At 36.8% G+C, this 21865-nt stretch overlaps 1 protein-coding gene and 1 long non-coding RNA gene across 6 annotated transcripts in view; both read left to right on the forward strand.

The window, feature by feature from the left end:
- Positions 1-21865, forward strand: part of DACH1 (dachshund family transcription factor 1) — a 355781-nt gene that overhangs the window by 83675 nt on the left and 250241 nt on the right. The gene's annotated exons all lie outside the window — the stretch shown is intronic.
- LOC310924095 lies at positions 7013-8074 on the forward strand. Its single transcript, XR_014592743.1, has 2 exons — positions 7013-7504; positions 7616-8074. It is a non-coding gene; the product is annotated as an uncharacterized lncRNA (long non-coding RNA).

Below are 21865 nucleotides of genomic sequence, written 5' to 3' on the forward strand. Positions count from 1 at the left end.
AAGTACATGAATTCCCCGCCACAAAAAAAGAAAGAAAAAAAGGAGTTTGGGGATTGATTATGTATTATCTCTTTCATGCTCACTTTATTTGTTAAACAGTTTTTTTGTTTGTTTGTTTTGTTTTTTTTTTTTCCTTCTGGCTACTCTGCAGTTTCTTATTCTTGTGAATAGCTTTGTTTCATTGTTTTGAAGTCAATGTACATTTCTTTTGAAACATGATGTAAAATGAGCTAGAGGAGAAAGAATTTATCTGTAAAGTATGTATTTCCCTTATCTTCTTTCATTGTGTGTATATATATGTTTCTATGTTCAGGAAATTCATTGGCAACTCTCCAGTTGACTTCAGCAGGATAAGACCTGGCAATATAATTAGGCATATATTATTAAATGGAGGAGTCGATGTGTCACAGAAGAGTAATATGTCGTTTGCTGTAGATGTTGTAGAAGGGTGATATGGAAAGAGATTTAAAGGAACAGCAGGCTAGATCTGTTGAAATTTTACCAGTGTGACAATCAAGTAATGGCTAATGGCAGACATTGCTTCCAATCAAAGTCTTGTTGAACTTGGTCTATTCCTGTCTTGTTCCATAAATGAAATGACACATACCCTTGTACTTTGACCCCTAACTTCTATGTCTATGTAAATGGTTAAAAAAAAAATTGCTTAACTCTTATGCCAAATACTAAGGGAAACCTGAAGCCAAGCTGCTATTTACACCCCATGTAGGAAAACTAAACCCTTAAGTCTTTCTTAAATTCAAGATCTGCAGCTGAAACATTGAACCACCTGAGACTACAGCTTCAGAATTTAGACTTACTTAAATATTCATGAGCAGAAGACCAAATTGAATTTATTACAATAGTGGAGCTTTAGGGATGTCCAGTAAAGACATGGTACCATAGTTTTAGACAAACATATACTCTTGCCTGAATCTGTCCTATGAGGAAGGAGCATCCAGGATGGCTTTGTTGGTGATCAGGGACTTGCAAAGCCATCAGACTCAGTGGAAACTAAGAGGGAGGAACAAGTTTTACCTGTAAAGAAATCTGCATAACAGGGTAGCGTGGCAATTGGGAGGTGAGGGCAGCAATCTTCAACATCTCTGTCATAGCAATACTGCTTGCAATAAAATCTAACCAGGCAAGGCATTGCTTACATCTCAGAGAGTATAAGTCACATGGCCCCATGCAAACCAAGAGACTCATCAGTAACCTTTGTTCTCCTTCCTGCTACCCAGAGCAAATTAGATAGTTATGGGCTGACTGGATAACTCCAAGGCATCCACAGGAAATTCACATTACTATCAAACGAAAGATTAATAAAAAAAAAAAGTCCTTTGTAAGAACAGCTGCAAGTGAATATGGTTTCATCGTGGGCACAAGCACTCGGTGGTATGTTGAATCTTCCCACAAGGCCATTTTACATAATTTATTAACAAGATCATTTTACTTTCTGATTTAAAAGATTTGTAACTATAAGCTCCCGTGTTTTCCCTGAACAAGTCACAATCCACACAGTAGGCAAAGTGTTAAAGGGCTAGGAAAATATTATTTCATCACTCCTGTTCCATTAGAATTCACTTGGGTGGCTGAGAAAATGGTTTATGGATTAGAGAGAGAAGAACAAGCTAAAACATTTCATACCTTCATCTCTGATAAATTCCCCAAACTCATTCTTTGCATCTGAGCCATAAATAACAACCATGCTTTTTGCTAAAAAGAGCTTTTTTCCTGTACCAGGTCTTTTGTCTTGGAGATGAATGCTATAATAAATTTGAAGTCTTAGGGGGGGCATTGTTTGAACTATAACATTATGGTTTACAACTGTTGCTTCTATTATGAGGAGGATAAAAAGCGACTATGAAGCTTGATCTCTGTCACAGAAACAGATTAATATTTCAGCCTTCAGCTTGGGTCAAGTGTATGATTTTTCCCAAAAGCACCTTAGCAATTAATTATTATTCTGTTTGCATTTAAAATCTTATCCTTTTAACCATCTTTCAACCTTATCCAAATGTTATGCTTACTTTAATTCTATACTGAATTATTTTTAAGCTTAAAAATTATGCTATAGGTCAACACAGATAGGAAAGTTTTAGAGCAAAACATTTTTAGAAAAAGAATTAATCAAGAGACATTTTGAGGTAGTCTTTCCCTATAAATGGACAACATTTGTTTAAAAATTAAGATCATCCTTAATAATTTCAGTTGTGTTTCTCAGAAGATAAATGCAAACAGCTCCAATGTAAGCATATGAAGCATACATGTAATTATGAATTAGAATCAAGAAAATTGAGCTCTAGCTTTTGGAGATTTTGGTCAAAAAAAGATCCTTAAGAAAAAGATAACTTGAAGAAGATAGCCTTATCTTTTAGTTTCTACTGTGCTTTCCCCGTACAAGCTGAACTGCTTGAAGTTTTAGCTTTCAATAATCTTTAGCAGACCTAGGAAAATTAAGATCAGGGTGAAGGCCCTTCTTGAACACCTTGCTCACCTACTGGCATGAAGTCAGCTCTGTTGTAGTAATACAAGTCTTGTGATTAAATATACTAAGAAATGGCAAAGAAGTGGCTCCTCTCAGTACCAGCAGGCTTTCTGTGCCTCTTTGGTCTTGGTTGTTCCTAACACCTATACATTTCTTTCTTTCGGCTGTCAGGTCCACATTCACTAATCATCTCGTGTTGATCTAGTCCTAAGAGTGTGAGCTTGCAATGCACTAGTTACCTCTTGTGGGAAATGTCATAGTTTTGATGTAACTGGGGGCATTGGGCTTTCTGGAGAAACTCCCCTCAGAACTTCTCAGGTCAGTGCTGAGGACATTCAGGTTTTAAGGAAGTACTGAAGACAGTGTGGATGGGTGCTTGCAGAGAGGAGAAATGCTACTTACATACTGCAATATTTTAGGCCAAGTATTTTTCAAAAGTGTAATAAATTTTAATTTCAGTTTCTAAGACATCATGTGTCATCTCTTTTCCGCCCACTTGATTGTATTGGTTGGTTATGTGCAGTTCCATGATCATTTGTCCAAACCTTATTGGAGCACTCATTCTTCAAATGAGATGATAGATTGTAGATCTAAGGACTTCTTTGTCATTCAACTTCATGGAGACCCATGTCTTCAAGTCACTTCTTCTGTGTATCAAAATGGTTTATTTCAAATTTCGTTTGCAAGCACAAAACTAAGTTATCAACAACAATATCTTTGATATAACCAAACTTAGTATTATCTAAAGACATAATTATAGGTAAGAGCAGAATAAAGGGTGTATGAAAATAAACATTCGTATGAAAAGTAGTACTGATTACATATTTCAGAGATAATCCTTAGCTAGAAAATGCAACATTTTGCATTCCTTGCTGAGACACTTCCGTTTATATATGGTTTCACATATCAGTTACAAAAGCAGTGCAATAACCACAGTCAAATGTGTGTTTAAGAAAAGACACTAGGTGAAAATGAAACAAAAATAGATTCTTCCCAGCATTTTAAAGGGAGCTGAAAAATTGGTAAAGTTTTGTTTAGAAGTATGGTTATGTTTCATTAGTTTTTAATTTAATAATTTGAATTCTGTTTTGTTTCTTCATATGTATGTTTGTTGGTTTTCTATGTTAAATCTGTCAAAATATGTACATCTGTTAGGGCTATAAATACATGGAGTATAGCAATATAAACTATTACAGTGGAAAATATAATCTATGTTGTTTTTTCTGTGTAAGTTTTAAAAATTTATTGAATTTTTTTTAAAAGTAGCAATCATTTGGAGAAGAGTAGCCAAACTTAAAATAAGGAGGTAGGCTGAAATTGGTAAGTTGTCCAACTACATAGACTTTTTGGTTACAGTTGGAGTTTTACCCCTCACTTTCCCCACAATTCAAGCTGGAACAGGGTTGATCCATCTTTCGCAGCTATTTTTCTGACCAGCTTTCTTTTCTACATGTGGAGAAAAATCCCCATTTTTCTTCTTTCTCTTTTACTCCCATTCCTCTACTTATTGCTCTGTGAAACTAAAATAGATTTAAAATTAAATCTGATTTGTTTTGTAGTCATGCCTACAAAATCTTTTTTCCTTTTTAGATTCTCAGTATATCCTGTATGATAATTTATTTATTCTTTTTTGAACAAAAATAGCATTTCAGATTTACAGAGGAAGAATGTTTGAAGATTTAAGGAATATGCTTTCTGTACTCAAGGAGTTCAAAACTTTGCAGGCAGTCCTAAACTTTATCTAATGCATTTCATGACAGAATGAATATCTTTGTAAATATATTCCCGTTTAATTTTAAGTAAAACTTAGTTTTGTTAATTTGAACAGATTTTGAAAGTCTTTTTAGGTATATCCAAATACATAATATAAAGAGAAATTTTGAGTAGTATCATAACCTAAAGTTCATTAAAGGAGTTACCTGGAAATGAAGGAGCTATATTCCAGTTTTTTTTTTTCTATTTTTTTCCTAGCATAGCCTTTTCATTTAGCAGTAGAAAAAAGGCAAGTCAGAACTCCTGGCTTTCTTATTATCACATAGTTTTGGAGCAAATACTCCTTTCAATTGACAAACTAATGCTTTTCTCCAGTGAAAATTCTACTTTTATCAGAAAGATCAGCATTTGTTTGAAACAATGTGTCAGGAGTCAAAACCCAAAGAAACCGTTAAAAATGCCCTTTTGCTTAGCCTTGACCTAATAGATACTATTATGTTTGAATATTCATACTTAAGATAAGGAAATTATGTTTAGCACTTTAAAGCATTCAAGATTTATTTCACCATTGATTAGCAAGAGTTGAGGGAACTGTGCCTGGGCTAAAATCGGGCTCTTGTAAATCTTGTGATTTACAGATGTGAATAGTAAACTGCCTTTGATTATTTTTTCTTTTCCATTTGAAATGCCGTATATTTCTGCATCATAGCTCGGTATTGAAGTGGAAATCAAAAACTGAAAAATAATTTTGAAGGGATAAAAATGTACACAGAATAGCTGAAGAAATAAAGACAATGACAATCTTTGGGGGAATGCTTGTGGTAAATGACTTCTTTCCTTTAATTTCTGTAGTGCATCCTTACTGATTGACATCTGAATGGCAGTAATTTGGGGTAATGGGTAGCTACTAATTGAGGGTGAGCTTCACTCCTTTGCGGAAGAACATTCTCAAGACCTTCCAGTATAACACTCAAATCCTGTATTAAGTGCATAAATTGGTATAGGATTTTATGTTAGCCTTCTCAGTACGAGTTAATTTTATCAGGTCCCCTTATGACAGGCGCTAAAGTGTGCTTGAAAGATGTCTGTATACATATGGTAATTTCTTACTTGTGGCTCTCTTTTCTGTATTTATGCAGCGTGGTGTCTACTGGCATTATGGCCAAAGATACGTTTTCATTGTGCTGTTCTGTCACAGTGTTTCTGTGACTATTTACTTCTAAGAGTTTTAGATGGATATGCTGTTTCATTATCCTAAGAATTGCACAGTTGCAACTGGTTATGTGTATAGTTGCATAGATAACTGGGTCACATAGATGTCCTAGAACATTATTGAGAGATAATACAGCTTTTTTGTCATTACAGTTATCAACCAGTTGATTTACTAAACTTACAGATTTAAATTTTGCCTCCTTAAAACATAGTCTCTGAAATACTGTAACTGGAGTTTTGTTTCATCTTTGTTGTGGTGGTTTTTTGTTTGTTTGTTTGTTTTTGTCAGTTGATTGTAGCTGATGATGTATGAGGGAAAAACATGCTAGTTTGATTCCTAATTCCTAATGTATTGCTGAGTTTGCAGGATGACTACACAGAGCCTACACTAGTTCCTTTTAAGGGTACTTTCAGCTTTAAACCCTGGGTTAGTGTTGGGACATGTGGATGACATGAGAATGTGAGCAGGACCTAAGGAGACTACTCAGTGAATATTTACTCTAGGGGGTTTAAATTTTATGTGCTGACCTACTGCGCTCTGCTCTGAGATCTCAGTGTTTCTACTGTTTCTCAAAGGGGCACTGGATATCTCCTCTGTGAACAGCTGATAGAAGAAAAGCCCATTTCATTTGTGTCAGAAAGAGAAAGAATGACAAAGAATATCCCCCTCCTCAGCTGAATGGTAGGGGGGAAAGAAGGAGGAGGGGAGTGGGAAAGTCCTCCAGGAGATTCAGGGCAGGAGAAAGAAGATATCTTAAAAATTTTTCTGAAAAGAGACGCAAGACATAAACTTAGAGTAGTGTTCTTCCTGTTGTAAAAATTGTGGATAAAAAAAAAAGCTTGTCTACTTTAAAGATAACCCAAGTTAATAAAAATTTATAGAAGGGCTTTTATGACGAGCTTGCCTAAAATAGCAGGGAATAGCAATGCTGCCATGTACCTGCAAACTGTGTGTTGTTACCTTTGTCGTGTCTGAACTGGAAGAGGTTTGAGGCTCTGAAAAAACTGCTGCACAAAACAGCCTGTTACATTTCACTGCCTGTCTTGGGATATAATAGAGGTGTTGGCATCTTCCCATATAAATATCCAGTATAAATACTGCGTTTGAGATTGGGGGGGGGAAAAAAAGTACAACAAAGTGGGGATGTTTTGAGACTTCATGAGTTTCCTTTTTTTAAAGATTAAAAGGGCGTTAAGTCAATCAAAGTAGGAAACTGGTCTCAAAAGATGTCAGGGATGCTAAATTTTAATGTGATTTATGGACATTTAATGTCCCTCATCTTGATCCTGTGAGTACCTGAACCAAGCCCCGTAATTGGTAAGGAAACAGAGGTCTTCTTGACGATTGAAGAATACTTGGAAAGAGGGAAAAGTTCAAGTGAATAATAATAAAAACGCCCCTTCTTGTGAATCTGCCCGGGAACCCTTTTTTTAGCGTTATTAGCAGACAGGCCTGTGTCCTTTCCTTTGATGACGGTAACAAGTTCTATGACATTGCCACTTTGAGTTCTTGCTTCATTAGATTGGGTGACTGTTTATTTGAAATTGTAATGAAATATTTACTTTATAGAGCTATAAGGATTAGCGGCGATAATTGAGTGAGGCTGATCCGGAGCTTTCAGTGTAATAGGGCCCCCTTGTTTGAATACAGAGCGCGGGGAGAATGGAGGGGCGAGGGGAGCGCGTTTCTGCCTGTCACTTTCCCTCTACATGTTGCTTTTTCTCCCGGAGATAAGTGGGCCTAATGCTGAACAAATACGGGAAATCGGGAGCCACTGAGAATCATTCGGCTCTGGCTTTCCCATGGCAGCGTGATAGACGCGGGCTCAAAGGAGCCCCCCTCCCTCCCCTCGGGCCCGGCGAGCCCAATGGCGGCGCGGCCGGGCCGGGGCGAGGCGGAGGGCGCGGGCACCTGGGGCCGGGATAGGCCGCGCCGTGCCGCCGCATTGTGCCGGGGAGACGCGCCGCCATTTGCAGAGATAATGGCAGAAATTAATGCAAATGAGTCAATGGAACGAACCGCATTTTCATGCAGATCGGAGGGGCTCGCGCGGGCTGCTTGATAACAAGTCGCGGGGAGAAAAGGCCGACATTGTGAGGACTCATTTTTTCCCCATTTCTTCTCACTAGTGCCTCATAAGGGCCCTTTGTTCTCTAAGTAACTCTTTCTAAACTATTGACATTGCTCATTTATGTGAATTTCAGATTTCTCCCCCCCTTTCCTCGCCCCCCCCCGGCAGGCCTGGGTGATCTGGGAAAGCGTTAATTGCGGGGGACAATGGCGGCCTGCGCCGGGAACCGCCGTCATTAACTGCAATGTTGCAGTTGTCCCTGCCTCATTATAACCTGCAGACAAGGCAATAAAATGCGTGTTTCACAAACAAATCTTTTAACGAGTGGAGTTCAAGAGCCTCCAGCTGTCCAGATTTACACCTTTTTTTCCTTTTATTTTTCCATACTTCCCCCCCCCCACCCCCAAATCGTTACTGCAAATAAACTTTATGCTGTTTTAAAAGATGGATTTCTGCAGCAACAAACTTCCTGCATTCAGAAATAACTTTACGCTGCTTCTTTCATTAACCAAAAAAAAAAAAAAAAAAAAAAAAAAAAAAGTGTGTGCTCTTTCAAGTTTCATAAGGAAACCTAAGTTGCTCCAAAGAAAAATGAACTCTCTCCAGTCCTTTCCACAGTTTCCACAGACACAGCTTTGCGCTTCCTTTGTGGAATTTTGGAATGGGCTAGATTTTAAGATTTGGAACAGTAATATTTGTATTTTTCCCAAGCAAGCGCAACTTTAAAGATGGAAAACGCTGTTGCCGACTTCACGCGCTTGTTTATTTTTGAAGTCTTTAAAAAAAAAAAAAATCAAGAGGAAGAGTAGCTAAATAATCAGATGTAAAGGTCATCCAGGATAAGTACAGCTGGGAACCGGTGAACTATCGGACCCAAGAGTAAAGCAGCCAGAAAGAAAAAAAAATAAAAATAAAAGGTAACAGATTCAGCATTGTCCAAAAGTTCCAGACCAGTGATTAATGTGTGAGATAATGGACTTGGGAAATGAGTAAACACTCCCGTGCTCCCTGCTTTGTGCTTGAATGACTTGATGACAAGGGCAGAGCAAGGTGAGAATTTAAACAGGACTACAGGAAAAGAGACAAAGCCCTGCGACAGCGGCCCGGGCCCGGGCGGGGGGGTCACCGGGAGCCCCGGGCCCGCCACAGCGCCCAGAACGCTCCTGTTAACTTCACGGGGGTTTAACAGGCACAGTAACGAGACAACATCCATCTATCTATCTATCTATCTATCTATCTATCTATCTATCTATCTATCTATCTATCTATCTATCATCTCTTGCATTTGGGCTAAAGCCAGTCTCGCAATCACCAGAGGTAATACTTGTTTTAAAACTTAAAGCTAGAACTAAGCATGGTTTTTCTGAATCACACCCTTTGGTAGGCTTCACTTTCTAGAGATTCGTATATTATTACCAAAGAACTCCTAAATGATGTTTTGACTTGAGATGTATGAGGATGCATTATGAGATATTTTGATGAAAAATATACTTCACGTGCATTTATGGGACGCTGCTTTTGACAAACTTCCCTAAAGATTTTCTGGACTCTTCTGCAGAGATGATATTTTATTAGTCTATGGCACACAGATAATGTGCCTCTGTCTATTTAGGAATCATTAAAGGCACAAAGATGATTTCTGACAAAGCAGTTCTTTGTACCAGTGATAATGGTTAACAAATCTTGGACTTTTTTCTAGAATTGAGTTTACTGCTACTAATGAAGGTAGAGTCTTCTGTTTTTCTCATTTTTCTATGTTCTAGTACATCTTAGGTCTTTTTTTCTCATTTAGGATTTAGGTCATATAATGCTTATCATCCAGCGTTTGTGTTGCTGATAACCTGTTGATTTTTTTAAGCTATAGCTACTTAGGGGGAAAATGTGAGATTTAAGAAACATTTTTCCTTCATATTGTTTTGTTATGTTATTGTATTGTATTTCAGAGTTGTTGGTTAATTTGAGGATTTTTTTTTTTACGACTGTGTAAGAATTTCAATAGTTTAGGCGTCACAGAGGTGTCATTTAAATTGATGCAGACTTATTACAATACTGGCTTGCCATCAGAGTGCCACAAGGCTGTAGTCATAGGTCTCATTGTTCTAAGGGCTGTAAAATTCCTAAATAACTTAGAGTGTAAAGGAAGAATCCTGATGGATCAAATATTTTTTTTGCCTCTTTAATGATTGACACTATGTCCTAATTGGTCTTTTAGAGGATTTGGGAGTCTTTCGTGGAGTATTTTTTGGTTAAAAATATCCATGTTAACTTAGCACACGTGCTGCACCTAATCAATGTATACAGATTGTGGGAAAGTTCTTATAATTTCTTGTAAAATGGGTTTTATGGTGTTTCAAACAGTATAGAACAAAGGAAATGGAACCAGAAAGGTTCTGTTACAGTAGCTTAGGGTCCATAAAGCTATAAACCTAATGCAATCCACATTGAAGCAGTTGGGTATTTTCCTAAATGCAGTACAAAATTCTCAGCTTATAGTGGGAGACTTTACTGCTGTGTAAATAAATAATACTGTTCCAGGTTTTTCTTCCATCTTTGGTTTCTTCAATCCAGGTTTCTTCGATCTTTGAGCTGAATATGTGTTAATTCAATCTCAGAGTACTTAAATGGGAAAAGTGTGTTCATCATGAAGTTTCTCATTCTTCGAGAGTTTTCCCCCCTTTTTATGTAATACTGTGCAACACATAACAGAGTCCCTTCATCACTGTACAGTATTTTGTGAGTGAGTTTGCAACTCACTAATTCCTGTGTCTGAATGTAACTTTGAGAAGTCTTCAGTGGATGTACATGTGCCTATGTGTATGCATGTATAATGTACCAGCTTCACTGATTATCTTCCATCTTCTGTCAGCCTCAGCATCTTTCTTTCTCCTTTGGGACAGGAGATTTGCTGTCTGAGCAGCACCCAAAATCTGGGCAAGGCTGTAACAATTAGGGCTTTGGTTCTGTTAATGGTGTCACTGCCTTAAAATATGTGTAGATTTTCACTTGCAAATTAGGAAGACAAAATTTTAAGTAACCTGGTAAGTGGACTTGAAGATAACTTTTGCTCTCTTTTATGGGGCAGATTTCTTGTATGCTACTAATAAAAACATGCATGAAAAAAGTCAGTGAGTGACTTGAAACTTGCTAGTCCAGTCAACTGCAGGTTGGTATGAGATCAGGTGCTTGCTCATATGTCATTAAATAATCAGTCTTTCAATGAGAGTATATTTACTCTTTGATATACTTTCTGATTATGTTCATCTGCGGTTTATTTCTTAATGTGATTTCAAATCCTGTAACTTTATACTCATTATTTCTTTTGTCTTACATTTCATACCTATTTAGGGCTTTCACTTAGAATGTTAAATTGGTGCTTCTTCCCTCTTTAAGTAAAGCATGCTCAAAGTATATACAGAGTTAGAGAATCTGGGTACCTAATTCATCATCATGCCCTCATTTGTACATCCAGAAAGTTAATGAAAGAGGACCAGCATTCTAAATTGCTTCATGGCTGCCACTTATTAGGTAACTTCTGTACTTTGAGTCATATCAACTGAGGACAGAATAAAGCCTGAGAAGTAATTTTCTTCTGGTGTTTGTTTGTTTTTTTTTTTTTGGTTTTTTTTTTTTTGTTTTTTTTTTGCATTTGACTTCTGTTGTGATTTTGTTGTAGTTTTCCTTCCCTAGTTTTAGGATCCTTTTCCATGAAACTCACTTGCAGGGACTTCTGTTGTAGTTTATATCCTCCGGTCCTGGAGAGGCAGCTGAAAAATGTGAGCTCTAAAACTCAAATTGTTCTTTCGTTCTGGAGACTTATCAATTCACCTAGATTGGATCCAATTTCATACAAGAAGTTACATTTGTGATGTCTTCCTGTAGGGAACTCTGGCGCTTTATACTGTTTGTCTCAATTACTGCTCTGGTGATGGTCTGCAGTATGTAGTCATGTATCTATAAGCCAGTTTGACCCTGTTCTTTTCTTGCTGTAATAAAATTTTCCCTTTCAGCTTGTCATGCTACAGTTAATTTTCACAAAGTCCTTTTAACTGCACATTAGGAATGATGTGATATTAACTATATACATCGTTAACTTTAAAAATTAATTTTACATTACATGGTAATTTCCACACAGTGTACCTTTAAGCAGTGTTACCTGTGCAAAAAATAAGCCAAAGTGAAAAGAGAGAGAGGGAAAGAAAAAAAAAAAAAAAAGGAAGGTGTCGCATAATTTGCAGGTCCTCTTGAATGTAATAGAAGTTTAAAGTAGTCTAAAATTTCACTTCTCTAGTTTATATTGGAAGGGAGAACAATCAACAGGAAATAAAGACAGCTGTCAAACAATAGAACTAATTCATTTGATCATTTGAGTTATCTTTCACATTGTCAGAGGTAAAAATAGCTACATTATTTTACCTGTCCAACTATACCCATTAGGTTATATTCAAGACAGGCATTTCTGACATTATCAGAGTAGAATAAAGTCCAAGATTATTTTTCACATGACAATTTTTTTTCCCCATTAGTTTTCTTCTGAGAATACTGGGGAAGATTCAAAGCAAACACACATCTGATAATGTCTATTTTAGAGTTTCTTTCTGCTAGCCTTAGATACCTTATTTTTACCAAGGCATGCTATTTGTTTTCTATTTTGAAAGCTACAGTAGTTGCTATAAAAAGGTTAAATTTGCAAGGACTTATCACACAGCAGTAACTGAGAGCTCCCACTCATTTCCTATTTGAAGTACAGGGAAAAAAAAAAACCCCTGTGTGATTTCTGCTGGCAAATGAAGACTTTTAAAATGGTACCCACTGTAGCTTCAGTAAGACATGTTCCTATATCTTCGTAGAAAAAGGGGAGAGAAGGGGCAAACTGACTTCCTGAGAAATGTTTGATTGATATGTAAAGTAATCTGTTTCTGAAGTCAGCTATTCCTGAAGGAACTGCACAGCATACATAAATCCCGTTACTTCTCGGTCTCCAGATATGTTTGTCATTGTGCTTGTGGTACACATAGGTAGATTAATAGATACATACATAGAATCCTACGTACTTACTGCTTTAAGCTATTGCATGTTCAAACAGATGTTGAAGCCAAGATTACCCTTTTTTCTTTTTGCATGTGCTAGTAGCGCGCAAACCTTCTAAAGGCATCTATGAATTATTACTTTGGTTCAGCATGAGTGCAGTAAGAAGAAATGTACCTCATCTGTAATACACTGTGTAGACTAATATCAGCTTCTCTTTTTCTTATATTGCAGTGAGATATTGATCTGGTAAAATGGTACCATATTGGAGCTGTCTGTTGTGGTATTCATCATGCTGTCACATCCCTAGTGCCTTGGAGTTATTGAAAAGCGGAATTGAGGGAGTTCTGTCATTGTGTGTTGTAATCCATTCATAAGAAAGTTCACTAAAACATCTGGAGTAGTGTTCTTGCTTATTTATTTATTTACATCTATTGAGGACCATTTCACTTCTTTGGGGTACAGAGCCCTCCTATTTCAGGCACAGGGACAGTGATAGGCTTGATTACCTCTCCTCAGACGTCTTTCTCTTGTATAACATTTGATCTTCAGTCAAAGCTCACACCTGCTGCCTTTACGGATGCTTATGCATTTGGGTTCTGTCCTTTGGGAGTAATAGATCTGAAAGCTGTGGCTTCATTGCCCTTATACTTTTATCTGATAGCTGTGAGAAGGTAAACGATGAACTTTTACATGTAGAAAGCTTTTAGTTTCTTCCCACACTAAAGTATCAGCTAATGTTGAAAGAGCTTTCAAAAATATATAAAGATACTGTCAATCTGCACTGAGTAGATTAAACAGTTTGAATGAATTATTTTTGTTTTGGAGTCTGCCTGGCAACCTGATGATGAATTTAGAAGGATGTAATGTTTTCTGTAAGGCCATGATGAAAAAGGGGATTTATTTACACATATAAGAAACAATCTAACTATTTAATCCAGCCAAACTAAGGGTCTGCTCTGTAGCTGCAACTGCCTGACTTCTGTCGTTTATACACACACTATAAGTAATCACACCCAATTTAAATTTAGTATATAAGAGTTTAGCAGAAGAGCAATTAAATTGTCATTTGCTGATTTTAAAAGTTACAAAGAGAATGAAGAAAAAGCATAGAAATTACAGGTTGACTTTATCTTGCAAGATGCCAAGGATGTCTTGTGACTCTGTAGGCCCATAATTCCAGTCAGCTGCACTGTAAATTGGAAATATTTCTGAATTGGTCACAAAATTCTTCATAACTACATTAAGTGTATTCACTCTTTATATTCAGACACTTTAAGAAAGCAAAATTAGAATACCTTTGTCAATGTTGCAGTTCCTACAGCTGAAATATTATGTTAGTGTTACTGGATGTTGCTTTCGTAGTTTAATAAGAATTTATATTGTGTTTTAATATTGGTGCAAAACTGACTTTATTATGGGTCCATAATAGCCAAATGTGCAGTACTTTTTAATATACAACCACAGCATGCTCTACAGTTGCTCAGAAGGAGCCTTCTGTGCTGTTAAGAAGTATGACATGAATGCATATTAAGACTTAGCCGTGTTCTATGTAATATTCCTAAGAAGTCCAATAACTTGACAGAAGTTAATGGAAGGCACAGAATTCAAAGCACATTGCTATCACTTACTAATTTATTTGCTCCTTTCCCCCCCATTAAAAACATGGTTCTTTAGGTTTGGACAGCAAAATAAAAACTTACCTTAAATCCCCCAAAGGAAATGAAGTTTAGGGCTGAAGGTATGCTCTTCAGTCTGGTGCCTGGGCAACACTTTGGATTATGTGACTTTTATATGTGGCTTTGTTGATTAAACAGCTTAGGTGCTTCTGTGGTTGTAGAGTTGGAGGAATCACCAGTTGAGCTTCTGTGAACTCTACTACTAACTTCCTGTTGGATGTGTGTAGGACTTCTTAATACTCTCTTGAATTGTTTTCTGTGCATCTGATGGGAAGAGGAATGGTTTTGTTTCCCAAACTTCTGTATAGTTGAAGGAATTTTTGCTGCAGTGTAGAAAATTCCTGCAAGAAGTCTGCTCTGTGATGTATTTCAGGCTTTTCAGAAAAAAAAAAGAACCCTACACCCTCCAGTATATGAAGCTGATGTTATTTTAAAATTTCCATCAAGGTCCTAACTAACTGAACTTGGCTCCATATTTGTAGATATCATGGAATCATAGTATTAAAGAATAGTTTGGATTGTAAGATACCTTTAGAAATCATCTAGTCCAGCCCCCCTGCAATGAACAGTGACATCTTCAACTAGATCAGATCGCTCAGAGCCCTGTCCAAGCTGACCTGAAATGTTTCCAGGGATGGGGCATCAGCCACCTCTCTGAACAACCTGTTCCAGTGTTTAATGACTCTCCTTGATAAAACTTCTACTTAAAACATCTAATTAAAAATCAACCTTCTTTTAAACCATTACCCATTGTAGGGCCAACACAACAGACCCTGCTGGAAAGTCTGTCCCCATCTTTCTTAAAGGTCCACTTCAAGTACTGGAAGGCTGCTCTAAAGTCTTTCCAGAGTTTTTCTCCTCCAGACCAAACATCCCCAACTCTCTCAGGCTTTCTGTATAGGAGAGGTGTTTGATCCTCTTCATGGGCCTCCTATGGACCCACTGCAACAAGTTCACTTCCTTCTTATGTTGAGAGCCCTAGATTTGGACACACGTGGAGTCTGGAGAGTGGAGTAGAGGACTAAAATCCCTTCTCTTGACCTGCCGGTTGCATTTCTCTTGGTGCAGCCCAGGATATAGCTGGCTTTTTGGGCTGCAAGAGCACATTGCTAGGTCATGTCCAGAACTTTTCATGCTTTATAGCCCCATCCTTAGAGTTTTCGGGAACTATGTCCCGTAACTCTCTTCAAAACTCTCTATGCCTACTAAAGACCTTTGGTAGACCTGAATCATTTTCTGATTGATCGTCAAAGCACAGCGTTCCTCCTGTGAAGTTTCCTTTGCTTTGGTCCTCTGAGTGCACATTTGTGGCTCCTTGGGGCTTCTCTCTTCATTTCAGTGGTCTGTGTGAGGACTGAGCTGTCCTTATGGGAAAGAAAGGACTGTGTACTGGCTGTGAGGAGAAGAAATGACAGTTCAGCACCTGGAAGCTGATGACAGAAGAAAAAGAAAGATTGAATCCTAGGTGGATAAACCGAGGGAAGCTCAGCATTGTTGTAAACCATAAAGATAATGGAAAAGCCTCTGTCCCTCAAAATAAAAATAGTGAGGCTAATAAGACCAATGCTTCTCTATATTACAACCTTTTTGTGGATATCTTATTCTTCCCCCCCTCCTCTCCTGCTTCATCTGTTATTGTCTTTTTATATGTACGCTGTCCGGAAATGTGTCTTCATTTGTGTTTGGAAAACATCTAGCATACTGTGGGGTGTTATCACAGTGTAAAAAATAACTCCCAGGACAAGATTCTATTGCAGTATTTATAACCAATTTCAGTAGAAGGAGGATCAGGTTCATTCTTTATGGCTTTCTCAACTGTGCCTGTATATTGAAGACATTTGATTTACTTAACATATGGCCAAGCGAACTGTTGGGCATATTGGGAAAAATATGTGAAACTACTTTGAAATGTTGCAAATGTGTTTGGAGACCTTTGTGCCACACCAAGCATTTCTCTTGTTATTCAGTTACTCTAGTTTGGTTTTTTGTTTGTTTCTTTACCTTTTAAACACTGGACAGTTACATTATTTCTTTGAATCTTACCAAATATATTGTTATAATTACACAGTATTTATTTGTTTCCCTGAGTGATACCAATTTGTATGTCTCCAGTTAATCTGCCCATCTTCCAGGTTCTCTCTCTCTCTCTTACCCAGTGTAAACGTTATACTGCCATAATGAAATCATTTCCATGTCCTATAGAGTATTTAGATCAACAAGACCTTCACTTATTAGAAAGGGCAGAGTAGTAATGCTTTTGGCAAAGCCATTATTGTGGTATTGGTATTCACTAGAAAGGACAGAAATAGAACAACACTGGCCTCCATAAACAATTCCAATTTGATCTGTGTACATGATAAAATCTTGGCTTCTCGATGCATTTAGGTGCTGTCATAGCTGTTGTTGCCAAATAAGAATGCAGTGTGATGTTATTATAGTAAACAGCACTTAAGCACAGCTGGCAGAATTGATCAGGGCCACATTAGAGTGAACTTCAGCAGATGACTGACGCAGCAGAAACAATAACTGAATATGCAAACAGTTCTTGCAATGAATGCTCTGGGGATCAGGCACCATTATTTTTGACTTTGAACAGGGAAAAGGGGCAGATTTGTAACCTCCTTCCACACAAAAGGGTTCTGGGTATTCTGTAAACATCTGACTGCCATTTATAATAGTAGCTAGTTACAAAGCAAAACTCTAGACTCCCTCGACTATTTACATTTCATTAATTATTAAAGAAAAAACCCATAAATATCAGATAAGTTTGTTTAATGTTTCACACAGGATTTTTTTTTCTTTGCTAGAAAAGCCTTTTCTCAATTAATGTTAATCATCGAGGACTTCCTGTTTAAATTGCACAGAAATGCGTGTTTGCCTCAGTAAGGGCTTTTTTCCCTTTCTAATTATTATGAGAGCTAATTATGTGACCACGTATTGCTATTCTTTTATTGTAATAATTTGGATTAGTAAAAATAAACATAGGATAAATAGTGTATGAACCTCATTCTTGCACAATGTAAATCAGAACTTCTCTTCGTATCTTGGTAATTTGTGCACCACACATTACCAAAATATTTAAAGTCCATGTAAACAGCTATTCATGCTTGTACTTTTACATTGTACAGTGTCATCTTTTGATTTATTTGACTATTAATGCAAAACAAAAAGTGCAACAATCCAAACTCAAACAATAGAAAACTTCTTTTTCTGTCTTTTTAGCTGGGTTTGTCTACTCATGTAATGACCTTTTTTTCTGTAAAAAGATGTACATTAAAAATTATGTGATTACAATAGAGGGAAACAGAAGGTGGAGGCCAAGGCACAAATAAAAAAAAGTCTATATAAGTGAATACTTGACGCTCCCTTATATATGACCCTATGAAATATTTTAATTTTGCACTGGCTCTCCTTGAAGAATGTGGAAGGAAGCTGTCCTGAGGATTTCATTCAAGTGTGTGATGTGGAAAAGACTGTTGATGGACACATCTGAGTCCAGCTTCATAGACTGGTGGCATCAAATTCTCTTCCAAGAGGCGGCCACCACTCTGTCATTGCCAAAATTAGACTGAGACTCATACTCGGGTTTCACAGAATGCCTGTGAAGTTCTTGTAGCACTCACTAAGATTGCTCATTAGCATCTTACTATAGACAGCTCCCCTTTTCCCCTGCCCCATTCTGAGGGCAGAAATAAGTGTCTCCCAAAATGTACAAATGTAATGTTTCCTGTTACTTTACTTTGACTTTTTATATACTCTAATGCTCTGACTTTTACAGCAAAATCATAGACACTCATAGAGAAACTTGAGTTTCTCTTCTAATTTCTTGGAGGTGTAAATCTCTGTAAATCACACAGTTTGCCCCAGAATAGGTACTCACAATTTTATGGTCACTTTATGGCTTCTTCCTACCAAAACTAATTTCAGCCATTCCCCCAAAAGCAGTGTTACACAAACATAATATTTTTATTAATCACAAGAAAACATTTGAGCTGACCTCCTGGCGTCACATTTTACCACATTTTCTTCCATAAAACTCACTTACCAAAAGATATGGGGCATAGAGATGAGTTATAAACTTCTGCAAACAGTTGCACAATGCTGTGATGTGACGTAGCACTTCAAGACTTCTGTTTTTGTGCACAAATGAAGCCATACTCCGTCACTCTGATATATGTCACTAAATAATGGGTTTTAGCATGGATATTTTGCACTTACTACCAGCTCACAGCCCAAGGAGACATGAACTTCAGAATAGTTGTATAGACATCCAACTTGAAGTAGGAGAGCCTAAGGAAACAGCAATTGTGTTTTAAAGGTTCAGACTTTTTTTTGGGTTTTTTGTGTGTGATATGAAGTGATCAAAATCCTGAATAGATCCAAGCAGTCCCATGCAAATGACTGTAATAGGTCTACAAATATAGCAAGAGTGTGATTTACTAGATCCTTTACTTTAGGATTGTATGTCATGCAAGATTATGTGAAAACAGAGTAATGAAGGACAAAAGTTGTAATCCAGATTGAAAGAGAGGAAGAAAAAATGCTCAGAAAATGGCTGATTAGAGAGTAAACATGCCTCCTCTTGGCCTGGTACAGATACATTGTCTTATGATGACTTATATTCATTACGTGCTTCTATGTCAAGTCTCATGAACTGCTGAATGCCTTAAATTGTAAGTCCTTATGGGCTGAAAATTGCCACAATTAGGCATTTCCAGTAGAACGAAAAGATGTGGGTTCAAACTGGTAGTGCTGTGTGCACCCCAACAGTAGCAGTGGACTGACATGGAACTTCAGAGTTGCTACAAACAGACTATTGGACTTAAGATTGCCTTATGACCAGAAAGGTTTTCAGTTTGTCTGATGTTTGTGGATATTGCCAAATTTACTCAGCTTACAGATCCATGACTTTTTGGGGTATGGTGTGTAAGGGAGTGGAGGTGATTTTAGCTCTTTTCAAAAATGTCAGCTGAACCTTTCTGCTTTCCATGGACATTTGTCAATACCTTCCACTGGCATTTCCTAGGGAGAGGACCAAGCAGAGCTGTCCTGGCAAAAGGTTATTTACTGTGGCTGGACCAGGACATTGATCTGTCCATAATGTAAAGCCAAGAAGCAATGCATTTTCTTGGTTTAAGTTGTGTGTTTTGTTTCTCAGTAAAAGGGTCCAGTGCTCGTGTTACAAGTTCAACATTGGTATCATTTGCTTTTCCTGACAGGTCCTGTAATGACAGCTGACAGTTGGAAGCTTAACTGGGTAAAAGTACTAATCTCTTCAGTAGTTCAAGTTCCCATAAATATTAAGTTAGTCAATTTTATCTGCCTTTCCTTCATTATTGGATCTATGATCAAATTAAAGTAATAAAATCCATGTCCATTATGCTGTTTTGTGGTCTAATTTTGATTGCCAGTATAGATGCAACTGATACAGACAAGCATTTATGAAAGTCAAAGTGAAATACTTGCATTGTGTTTCTGAAAGTACGTTTCTTTTATTTTTTCCCTGAATTTTGAATGGCTTTGGTTTTGAAAACAAAACAAGTATCTATCTGTGTGCTTGTTGGTTTGGTTTTTTTTTAAATAATTATGCCAACCCTGCTGTCAATGAAGTGAGCAGTTGCCTTAGGCTGCTGCAGAAGAAAAATTAAAGTAATGAATGTAGTATTATGATATTATGTTGTAGATTTGTGTAGTATTCTGAAAATTTATATCACCAGTCTGGTAGAGGACCAGCTGTATTCGGCATTTGAAGATAGCTCTTTAGGGTCTAGGCATAAGCATCTTCTGTTTTCAAAAATCTAATATGATACATGAGCAGTTACAACTTCACAGAGAAATGTCTCTTTAAAAAACAATATTAATTTCTTTATGTACTTGACTTAGCAGAAGAAGCTCTCTATTGTAATATTCTGTCTCCTGTTGTTTTGGTCTAGACAATTTTTTTTCTTTCTTTTTTTTTTAGAGGAAAGGAACCCTGCACATTAATTTGATCTAGTTCTACTCTTCTTTACGTCTCTCTTGAATATTGGTGATGACATTATTACTGTCAGTACAGTTCTGAAAGCACAATGAAAGATCTTTTGAGCTCAGTTTTATATTAGCTGTGAAAAGACAGATGTGACTTCAGGGTTTTTTTTATACAAAGTTTCCACAAAAACTGTTTTTGGAAGAAGCTAGTGTGTATGAAATACCGGAACACAGTGATGCCAAAATTAGATAATGTAGCATTTAATAATTTCAGAAATGCTTATTTCTATAATAGAATATGACAGCTGGTGTTATTATGGTCTCTTTTTTCAGTCTCAGAAGTACCTGGATGTGTCAAAAAATGATTTTATTTTATTGTTAGTGTATTCTTTTAATTTTAGCAGAAAGAAATAATAACATAGTTGAGTTCTCATTAAAAAGTAAGCACAATTATCCATCTTAATTTTTTTCTACACATTATTATTCTAGATGCATATGTTAGACCATTTTAATATATGATGAAGCTAGTGAATAAAAATCACATTTCCATGAGATACATTAACAAGGGCTGTTTTTTTTCCTGACTGCTTTTGATGGAGGAAATTTCTTGTTTATATAGGCCAAAGTATCAGAGTTTTTAATTTTGTGCCATTATAAGTACCATCATGTGATTTTTGGTATCCTTCTTTAAAACACAGGTCTTGGATTTGTGAATATGTTGGAGTATATTTAACTTCTTTGTGGATAAAAAAGAAAACATTTGTTTAACTGTTTTTTTTAATCTTCATTTGTACATAAAACTGGATGGGACTTTCTGGTTAAAAATATTAATAAGAAATCCTTAATTCATTCATCAAATTAACAGATAATATAAAATTAAACTACAGAATAGTACAGATTAATCTTGTGCCGGCTAAATCTAGAAACGTTCACACCTAGTAAATTTAGTATGTCTGCTTCTCTGTGTCCTTATAGTGCCTCATGCATGCACATAGAAAACTTTTCTGATTTAAAAAGCCAATATTTATGTTGGTGGAAATTAAGTGTGTTTGGCTTGCACAACCGAGTTTTAGCCTGAGCACCTCTTTCCTGTCTTCCCTTATCATCTTGTAAAAGGAAGGGAAGGGTTTTATTTAATCCATTACCCTTTCTGTGGTATTTGCCAGTAGAGGCTGCTTAGGATGTAGATCCTTCCATGTTTGCACACACTATATTCAGGCAATCAACAATTTACAGATTTCCAGGCCTGAATTACATCTTGACTCTCTTAGCTGGATTTAAATTCTGCTCTTTCTGTGCAGAATTATAGTTTGACTATCAAAGCATCCTCTGGCATTGACTTTCATGGCTGTTGCTGAAATAAAATATTGCCTAAATTTATTCTAAACCTGTTGCCTGGTGTTTTCATAGGGTAGTCTCAAGTTCTTGTGAAAAATTGTGAAACAATTAGACAGTTCCCTTGTAATCCTTTCCACCTTACTCATGATTTTATCTTGTCATTCAGGTGAGTCTAAATCCTGGTTGCTGGTTTTTTGCATCTTTTGTAGTTCCACCAAACTGCTTTAAAGGTGGAGTACTAGAACTCCCTGAGTTCAATACATACCCTTGTTATCTGCTGTCTGTTCATATCACAGATACCATAATATGGATTTACAGTCCTGTTTCTAAGTGGCATGATTTATGAAAGTGGTTTTTTATATAAACCCCAGTCT

The sequence above is a fragment of the Zosterops lateralis genome (assembly GCF_965231275.1).
Source record: "Zosterops lateralis genome assembly, chromosome: 2".
NCBI classification, from domain to species: domain Eukaryota; kingdom Metazoa; phylum Chordata; class Aves; order Passeriformes; family Zosteropidae; genus Zosterops; species Zosterops lateralis.